The sequence below is a fragment of the Saccostrea echinata genome, unplaced genomic scaffold (genome assembly GCF_033153115.1).
Source record: "Saccostrea echinata isolate AGI-Se365-2 ecotype Australia unplaced genomic scaffold, CSIRO_AGI_Sech_v1 ptg000030l, whole genome shotgun sequence".
NCBI classification, from domain to species: domain Eukaryota; kingdom Metazoa; phylum Mollusca; class Bivalvia; order Ostreida; family Ostreidae; genus Saccostrea; species Saccostrea echinata.
Window position 1 is genome coordinate 15280516 of NW_026889779.1, and position 11093 is coordinate 15291608.

The 11093-nt window shown below is 32.1% G+C and overlaps 1 protein-coding gene and 1 long non-coding RNA gene across 2 annotated transcripts in view; one reads left to right on the forward strand and one right to left on the reverse strand.

Annotated features, from left to right (window-relative positions):
• Positions 1 to 11093, reverse strand: part of LOC133197384 (nucleoporin p54-like) — a 107828-nt gene that overhangs the window by 58631 nt on the left and 38104 nt on the right. The window lies entirely within an intron of this gene.
• On the forward strand, positions 2486 to 3506 carry LOC133196426 (uncharacterized). Its single transcript, XR_009722343.1, has 3 exons — positions 2486 to 2687; positions 3074 to 3158; positions 3409 to 3506. It is a non-coding gene; the product is annotated as an uncharacterized LOC133196426 (long non-coding RNA).

Genomic DNA, 11093 nt, shown 5'->3' on the forward strand with positions numbered 1-11093 from the left:
TTGACATATAACAGTCACAAACATGCATGGTCTCATGTATACAAACTGTAGCATGAGACCATTGACATATAACAGTCACAAACACACATGGTCTCATGTTTACAAACTGTAGCATGCGACCATTGACATATAACAGTAACACACATGGTCTCATGTTTACAATACTGTAGCATGAGATCATTGACATATAACAGTCACAAACATGCATGGTCTCATGTATACAAACTGTAGCATGAGACCATTGACATATAACAGTCACAAACATGCATGGTCTCATGTATACAAACTGTAGCATGAGACCATTGACATATAACAGTCACAAACACACATGGTCTCATGTTTACAAACTGTAGCATGCGACCATTGACATATAACAGTAACACACATGGTCTCATGTTTACAATACTGTAGCATGAGACCATAGACATAAAACAGTCAAAAACACACATGGTCTCATGTTTATAAACTGTAGCGTGAGACCATTGACATATAACAGTCACAAACACACATGGTCTCATGTTTACAAACTGTAGCATGAGACCATAGACATAAAACAGTCACAAACACACATGGTCTCATGTTTACAATACTGTAGCATGAGACCATTGACATATAACAGTCACAAACACACATGGTCTCAATACTGTAGCATGAGACCATAGACATAAAATAGTCTTAAACATGCATGGTCTCATGTTTACAAACTGTAGCATGAGACCATTGACATATAACAGTCTTAAACATGGATGGTTTCATGTTTACAAACTGTAGCATGAGACCATAGACATATAACAGTCACAAACACACATGGTCTCATGTATACAAACTGTAGCATGAGACCATAGACATATAACAGTCACAAACACACATGGTCTCAATACTGTAGCATGAGACCATTGACATAAAACAGTCTTAAACACACATGGTCTCATATTTACAAACTGTAGCATGAGACCATTGACATAAAACAGTCTTAAACATGCATGGTCTCATATTTACAATACTGTAGCATGAGACCATAGACATAAAACACTCTTAAACATGCATGGTCTCATGTTTACAAACTTTAGCATGAGACCATAGACATATAACAGTCACAAACACACATGGTCTCATGTTTACAATACTGTAGCATGAGACCATTGACATATAACAGTCACAAACATGCATGGTCTCATGTATACAAACTGTAGCATGAGACCATTGACATATAACAGTCACAAACACACATGGTCTCAATACTGTAGCATGAGACCATTGACATAAAACAGTCTTAAACATGCATGGTCTCATATTTACAAACTGTAGCATGAGACCATTGACATAAAACAGTCACAAATACACATGGTCTCATGTTTACAATACTGTAGCATGAGACCATAGACATATAACAGTCACAAACACACATGGTCTCAGGTATACAAACTTTAGCATGAGACCATAGACATATAACAGTCACAAACACACATGGTCTCATGTTTTCAAACTTTAGCATGAGACCATAGACATATAACAGTCACAAACACACATGGTCTCATGTTTTCAAACTGTAGCATGAGACTATTGACATATAACAGTCACAAAAAATCATGATATCATTTGAAATGCTAACTTATATAAGTAGTATTATTATATTTGTTCTGTTTAATTTCAGATGTTTTGCTGGTTTTCAAGTCATGGAGTCCCTTGAGTTACCAAATGTGCCATTCACTATTTTTTAAGAACATAATTTAGATAAGGTAATTAAATAATTGTGAGATTGATATTTGCATTTTGCAAAGTATGTCTATTATATACACTGAATATTGAGAATTTTATTGGCACATACTCTATACTTTCTTCAGCACCTAATTCATTATAAATGAAAATGTTGTAAATTAGAGCATTACTGTCTCAAGACGGACCCTTTGTCTTTCCAGACTTCAGAATTTTACATCAATTGACTGCACTTGAATTGTCATACAGGTATGTACTGAAAATTCAATGTCAATACCGGTATATACAAGAGCTGTAATTTATGGACAACTTAAAGGTCTTACGCAAGGAAATAGCCAATCAAATTGAACTTAGTTAATTATAGTTCTATATATTTAGAGACAATTTCTTTTTATTTTTTCATTTTCGGCATCGTTTTTAGGCCTACAGTATTAATTTTGGACTCATGTATTAGGTATATCATATCTTTAGCACAATTGTCCCACTGAATTAAAGGGAACTCATTTTTAGGTGTGCATGAAGCAACTTCCTGGATGGTGTGTAAGTCTAGATCTGTTTGTCAACATGTGAAATCTACATGTATTTCGGGGTAGGTATGTTTACATTCAACTTTTTTTCTTAAAAGTCGCATAAGGCTTATTTTTTCTGATCTCAAATTTTTGTTTAAGTATTAGTCTTTATTATCTCTTTCATGACTTATCTGCTGAGAGTCTAGTTAATTAATTTATTAATTAAAGCTATATAGTAACATATAGTGAAATTTTTTCCTTCTGTGAGACCTAAAGAGTAACAGGTAACTCTCATTTTGACTGCAATTTCTCTGATTTCAGGAGTAGTCTCCCCTGTTAAAGATCAATAATGGTGGATATACAATGTGGGATGCAGTCTGGTCATCAAGAGAGAGTTTTGACACCCGTATACATGTATTTCTACCAATCACCTCCGTAACCTTTGTTGTGTTCATCAGACAGGTAAGAAAAACAAGAAAATAAATTAGAATAATTTTAATGAGATAAATGATAAAAAATCAAACATATTTACAGGTACAGACTCCCTTGTAAAAGAAAATGTCACATTTTACACGTACAATTTTATACGTCATTTACATATCCACATTTTCCCCATTTACACAGTTGAATAGAATCAGTGCATAATAAAACATAGCAACAATTATTACCATACGGTCTTTCAACTTTCATTTTAATTTTGGATCTGTTGGTGATTTACTGTAAGTGTCTTTAGATTTTTTATCGTACAGCTGATATCTTTTAGATGTAAAGTATTTTCTTTGAGATTTATATTTTAACAGTTTTTGTTTCATTTTAAAGTAATTTTGCTTATTTTGTTGTTGTTTTAGATGATGGACCACTCTACTTCCTTTTACAACAGTGCCCCTGCAGATTCACGAAGTTCCAATGTTGAGTTTCCATGACCCCTATTCAGTGAGTGCACAACTTTGTATGTTCTACTTTCAAAATTTCTACTTCTTGTAATATATTTTGGATTTGATTTTAAATATGCCCTATTCACAGATCCATATTTTTGTGTACAAGTATGATATTTAATTCTATCAAGATTACTTGGTCCTAAAGTCAAATTTATATAGTCTTTTAACAAACATTTGTCTTCTTCTGTCATGTTTAATTCAAAGTCAGTAGGCAACACTGAAGATTTCCACTTATTGCTTTTCAGTCCACGACAGGAAAAGGAATAAAGTTGACAGGACTTCCCACACTGTCCTTTGTAGCAACTTACGATGGAACTGACAGCAGTAGACATAGTCCGCTTCATCAAAGGTAAGTCTCCAGAGTGGTGTCTCGTACTCTGTCCTGCATCGAAGCTTCAGGTCCAAGCCAAATCTTCTGTGCATGGATTCTCTTATGGCTTTGGTTCTTCCCAGAAACATGTGACTGCTGAATGGAGCCTTAGCAGTCTGTTTTTTTTGAGAGTCAAAGAAATGATGCAAGTCTTTAAGGTTTTCAATGACATGTCCTTGTTTTTCAGATGCAGCGGCACTTTCTCCATCACTGGTGAAATGGGAAATGACTAGGGGACGATCATCACTTTGTAACTCACCAATACATTTTGCAGTCCATCACTTCTCATCTCCAGTGGTGGTCTCTGGAGGAATGGTTGCAGTGCAGTCTTTGTTCCTTGGCAGGTAACTTCCTTTCCTTTGCTTTGCTTCTTAGGTGTGCACCTTTTTTGCATAGTTTATTCCCACAGAACACTGCCACAACATTTTTCCTCCGAGTTACATTTTCACTTAAGTCGCTTTGGTGGCAGCTTGGACTGGGGTTTTTCCAATGGCACTGAAGGTGGCACTGAAGGTGGCATTATTATACCGGGCATCTCCTTCCGCTCTGATAAGGGTATAAGGAAGTCCACATTTTAGTTCTTGAATGTTCTGCCTTATTTTCTTCATACTGTTTTTTAATCGAAGGTTAAGGTACCAAAAAAAAAAATATTACTGTTTTAAATCCATGCAAAGCATATTTTCTTTCCCCTTCCCAATCTTTGCTAAATCTTCAGCCACATATTGCTTGTGAATAGAGAGGATGTGTAGGTATCTTAAACCAATTCATTCAATCAAGAGCAATGTCAAAGTGTGTAAATCATTGTCTAGGGCTTATTTTCTCTCCCCTTGGTCCAAACTAACATGTGTTTTATGGTTAGAGTGCTAAATGGTTATGGGTATACAATGACCTTGAACCAATATTATAGATTCAAGGTCAAGATTATAGCAGATCTCTGTTTAAAATCCTTGTAATGAACATATGTTCTCCCTGTGGCCCATTGTGGCTCATACCTCACACGAAGAGTGTCCAAGGGTAAAGGTGTAAGTCAAGAGTCAAGGTCAAGCTCCAAATACATTCCTCTACACTAAGTCTATTTCATCCCAATGACCCTTACAAAAAATAGCAGGCCCCTTAAGATGGTCACTATCCCAGTGATATCTAGTTAGACTATTTCTGCCTGAGGATGAAGTCTAAACTTACTGAAATTTTTCAATAGTAATTCTTTTAATGTTATTCATGTATATTGAATTACTATACATGTACCTTTTTTTGAGTTTGTATGTTTGAAGCTTCCACATGTACACAAATCTTCTTTTTTGAATTTGAAAATGTTTTTTTAATTTATTCATGATTCATATTTTAACATTGACTTTTCTTGTATTTCAGCTTGAAGCCTTGCTTATGATTTTTCCTTGTACCCACAATTGTCTGCCAAAAACAGCCAATGCAATGAACAATCAAATGCAGGGTTGACAAGGATTAAAGATCAACTTTCCTATATGACAGCAAATAGTTTCATGATGCATTGTATATTTTACTTGTGGAACAAGAATTTGTTAATCATCAATTTAAGAAAAGAGCACAATTTTCACACTCCTGTGAGAAGAGAAATATAATGAAGTATTGAATGAGTATATGTTTGAATTTTTTGTCAAGCATGTGATATTTACGAATTGAAATGAGAAACTTTCAATAATAGAATTGTTTACTAGGAGTGTAGATTATTACTGTTATTAGGTCACCCGAATCACTCTTGTCAATGTTGTGTTAACATACTGACATTTTGAGCTGCTTTTTTGAAACCGCTCTGGCAGTTTTAACCAATTTTGGCATAAGGCATCAATGGGTGAAGGGAAACAAAAATTGTGAGTTTTATGGTCCCTACCCTTGGAGCCTGAGGGTGTGGCTAAAACCATCAAAATTAATGCAATCTTTGAAAATCTCCTTTGCTCCTGAACATCACGCATTTAAATTGTTGGCATGATTGTAATAAGAATTGACTCCTCTACCAAAATTGTGAAATTCATGGCTCCTTGGTCAGGGGTTCTGGTGTAAGGTCAGAACTCATTTGATTATATAGAGAATATGCATTAATTCTTTAAAAATCTTCTTCTCTCCCTTTGTATATTTATCAGACAAACTAAGCCATGGTTATGATGAGCAAGAATGCCTCTTTCAAAATTGTTGAATTCAAGGATCCTGGGTCAGGGATTCTGGTGTCAGGGTGGGCTCGCTCTATTGATTATATTGTGAAAATGCATTATTTCTTAGAAAATTTTCTCAGGGTTGTTTTATACTCAGGTGACCGTTAAGACCCATGGGCCCCTTGTTACTCTTTTACATACCATGGTAACTATTTTTATTTTTTTACTATTATTGCTGCAATCATTTGCAAGCATTGTAGGTATATTATTTTCTTCATTAAGTTCTCTGCCATATGCATAATTTATAAGCTTAATTATTTCACATATATTATAATATTACTTATCATACACATATTCTATTTTGTTGTTAGTAAATCATTTGAATGTATCTACTATATTGTGATTGAAAGCACATTTGTGAATTTCCCATATTTTCCTGAGCAATAAATATTGAATTGATTTCAGCATATTTCATTATGTATTCATACATGAATGGATTAGTTTACTCCTTACATTGATGAATTGAATACTGTTAGACATGACCAGTTGTTGTTACACTATCATAAAAGAACTCGTTACTTATACATGTATGCACAGTTTATTCTTATTTGACTTTTTGCTTCCTTGTTTTCAAGGTCTGTATGAGTAGTTTGGTTACAATATACATGTACAAATACAGCGCTAGCTCTTACAATCCAGTATTGAATTTTTGAGCTGGTTTTACAATGTAAATCAAATTATATGCAATTTAAAATTGGACAAATTTATTATTTCTTGTTTAAAATGGGAAATATTCTTCTAGTTTCTTCAACACTTGATGTATGAAAGAAAATGTGAATATGTGGAAATTATTTTGAATTGCATTTATATGTTTATTAATGTGTTCTGATTATTACACTTAAGTAAACTGTTATCTTCAGTTTCAAATACTTTCTCCTTATTTTATATCAGTAAGTAGTCAACAGTGAAATGTTATGTTCCCAGAGAGCACCTGGGTAGTGATGCAGGGGTTGGGGTTCTATTCCTAGTCCAGTCATACATTTTCTCCTTTCCTGTTACACATGATGGACTCAAAACAGAAAATAGTTCATAACCAAAGGATGAAGATTACAGATAACTTGAAGGAAAAATTGTATATGAATTGTATATGAAACATATATGGTCCCTAGGTGTAACAGTGAAAAGGGTCAGCTTCAATTTGGAGTATTTATAGTTATATAAGGACAACTAGGGATGATCTACTAGACAGAGGCAGCCATTGTACACAGTCTGATGTATGTATCAAGCAAAGGATCTTAACATTTGGAATTTTTTTTAACTTAAAATTATTTGACCTTGTGACTTTAAATAAATAGAGTCATCTATTCTGTTGGGGGTATCCCAAGAATATGGATAAAAGGGTTAGACACAATCAAAGGCCACTTGTTTGATGTTAGAAGGGGTGAATCTATGTAAACTTAGAGGTACTGTGAGCACTAAGCTCACAAAATATAACTCCACCCCCTCTCATGTGAGTAAAAGGCAGAGTACATTTCTTGGCACTATGTAAATGAGATTCTGTGAAAGCTCCATTGAATTTTATTCTGGGGTGTAGGAGGGGTTGCAGTAACAAATTGGATACACCTTTATCAAGTATAATGGCAAAATCGATTTTTTGTTATGGGAAACTCCAATTATTTGTCCGATCAAAACGTAAAATAGGAAGAGCACTTTGAAATAAAGATTCTGCGAGTCTCGTTCAATTTTATATATATATATATATATATATATATATATATATATATATATATATATATATATATATATATATATATATATATATATATATATATATATATATTTTATTTTTTATAGTAGGAATTGCAAATAAAAGATGGGTTTCCCTAATATTATAGAAAGAAAGTCAAAGTAAATGTTTTGTGATGGGAAACCCCAAATATAAGTCCTATCGAAACGTAAGATGAAATGCACACTATGCCACTATGGAATAAAGATTTCGTGAAAGTTTCATGGTGTTAGAGAAGTTGCAGATACGGGATGGTTATCCCCAAGGATAATGTACACCCCTCTTAATATATACCCCAATTTTCAAACAGGGGTATTATAAAATGCATTAACGTTATCAGTCCTTATTTACCAAAAGAAACAAGTTTAAAACCTTGACATTTTTTACTTTTCTGAAAATGTACCACATTTGCATATTAGTGTGTAATTAAAATGGAAGTAAAAATATTCATATTGGACTATGCAGTTGTAGAACGTAAAGACTTAACATTTATTTCAAAACTCTATATTCCTATTATCAAGCTTCAGTAGTTTTCAGAAAATTCAAAATATTCGGTAATAAATGTAACTTTTAAGGTAATATGACTTATCAATCAACCTTTTCTAATTTAAAAAAAGGGAAAGAAAGACACTTCAAAGGATTATTCTGTGTGACATTGGGTAGAAATATTTTCAATAAGGAATAAAAATGATGCCTTTTTAATGCATTTTCATGGAATAATGCACTGCATTAACTTCTCCACGTTATATTTTTATTTAGTACTGATTTGTTCTTTTTCTGTAAGTAGTCTGTCATGTCCTTTTTATTGTTAGTCTTGGTAAATTGTTCTATATGTTTATAAGTCGTTACAGCGTCCCTCTTCCCTGGTATATTACTTTATAGAAAATGGACAAAATCATGAAAATTTCTCATATAATTATGCTCATCATGTATGTTGTTGATGCCTAATATTAAATTTTAATTACAAGTAATTTGACAAACTATTTAAACAATTTTGTAGAATTGCAACGTGGATTAGACATTGAATATCTTTATTGTTAAGCACTCTTTTTATTCAAGTTAATTTTCCATATTCAACTCATGGACATGTGTATTAATGCAAATATCACAAATTTTGTTTATATAAATTAATTTTTTTTTTAGCTGGTCTAAAAACATTCTGGTCATAAAATTTGTTATTTTGAAAATTCGACGTTCCGATAAAAGCCGGCTAAGAAAGCCATTAGCTGGTATCAATAATATTCTAGTAAGCGCTATAATTGTTGTAAATATCAAAGAAAACCTTTTTTTGAACACGGACTTGGATTTATTTGGCTTGAAAAGACAAAATAGTACAATTGCAAAATCTTTCGGCTGAAATTAACTGTTCAGCAAAATGTATTTTTTACAAATAGATTTGTTTAAATCATATTTTATTTGAAAAATAACAAGCAGAAGCTTTAAGAAAACACAGACACATAGTACAGAAATTGACAAAATCAAAACATGTATCTTCTCTTTTACGTATGTATCAAATTAAGATAAGAATGTCTTCACGTATAATCTTGCATTGAAAGTGGACGTATTGTAAAAAAAAAAATCTATAGGGTGAATTACAATTTGTTTGATAAGCCGCCCATACAGAGCCTTGACAGTTAATATCTTAAAAAGTATTATAAAAAAATAAATTTGTACACCTATTAATTGTCCAAAACTGTACTTAAATTTGTAAGGGGGGTGGGGGTTTAGCTTTTATTTAAGTTAAGAAACCAAGAGGTGTGTCCTTGCTGTCCTATCTGTTTATTATATTTGTGTTAATTTTTCATGTATATGTAAGATATGTAATACCAAACCATTTTCTCTTTTTGAAAATCTATAATTGTGATAACACTATGTAGTAAGGAAATAAAGAATAATAATGACATTAGTAACTGGTGAATTGTCACTGGAAAAGCCATATAGCTACTAGACCTTGAATGTCATAGTATGCAAGATATTTTCAGATATCATTATTATCGTTGCTAATTTCTTCTAGCATGTGAATAGCTTCATTGTATTTTGAAACTAATTTAATTATTTTGGGGCATTTTAGAAATTATATCGCACATTTCTGAAAAGAAAAGAAAAGAAAAGAAAAAACAAACAAAATGCCAAAATACTAGACTTTAAAAAGATCTTCAATTGACCTATTGCGCTCGTCATATGAATTGATTTCTTCAAAATTAAAGATATTTTCATTTATTTGATTTTATATTAATTTTGAATCACATATCAGCAGAGTTTCTCTATTTATGGTAAACATTTTCTAAATGGCTCAGGGCTTCACCTGTGATTTTTTTCCCATCTTTACCTAAATAAATTCATATATAGTGAGTAACACGCAACCCTCCTATTGTAGAAAATTTATAAGAATCTATTTTCGGGGGAGGTGGGGTGGGGTGGGGGGTTAACGTGTTCCAATTCCAAGTCCCAGTATATTATCACTTCAGTGTTGAAATGGTTCCAGTTCCAGTTAAAAGCTTTCTGTAATAAAATATCATTTCATGGAGTATATTTGGCTATTAGAACCACTTATACTATATTGCGTATGAACAATGGTTCATTAGGAACTATTGAACAATATGTTCAATAGTTCCTTATGCGGGTATAATCATTCTACCAAAGGTATACATGAACATGTACTTATTCTGAGCATTTGTAATTTTGTCTGATTCAACAGAACAGTAGATAACTGAACTAAATGACCAAGGAAAAAAAGATGAAATTGACAAATATACTGATGTTTTTAATTGTCAATCGTTAAAAATTTATAGAATACACGTACATGTACTTTGATATTGTTAATTTTGTTTTCCTTGATGAAGATATATTAATCTGTATAAAATAAATTTTAAAGAACAAGGAAAAAAAAAACATTTTGCTCTCCGAGATTGCCTTAAATTTCGAAAAACGTAACAATACAGAAAAAGTGTGTACGAAAATATTGGTATTACATCCCTTATAAGTAGCTACATTAATTTTTTGGCAATATGGTTGTAAAAACCAATATTATGGTTCGGTGTATGCTTGAATAATCGAGAGAAATAATTAATTTGATGCTTGCATCCGTTCAGTTATTGAGTGCAATAATGAAATTAGTAAGATCTTCAATATACTATACAAATTTTCAATTCTTTGAAATTAATGTATTTAAGATTTTCGTTGGTTATATCCAAAAAAGGTTAATGTAGTTGTTGCATTTTATTGAAATTTCCTGTTTATTTTTTCAAACCCCATCACACATATTAATCTTTGTGATGGCATCTCCCATGACCTGGAATAACTCAGAAGGTCAAGGTTACTTAAATAAAGGTCAAAGGTGAACTCTTTAATAAACTTTAATCCCTGAACAACAAAATCTAAGCACTATATAAAGGGGCTATATTTCAATGGGGAATGGAATATCATGGGTACCATTTATGTTCATGACAAAATTTCTAAGTACAATTCAGGAACACATTGCTGGAATAAAACAAGGAGAATTTCTTTTCATTAATTTATTTTATATATTAAGACTTTTTTTAATATCATTTCTGTTGCAATAAATCATTAATTTTCCAGTTCATGACAAGTGCTTTAAAGTACATGTGTATAACATTTAAATTTTTGTAAAAGAAAAAAAATGTTTTT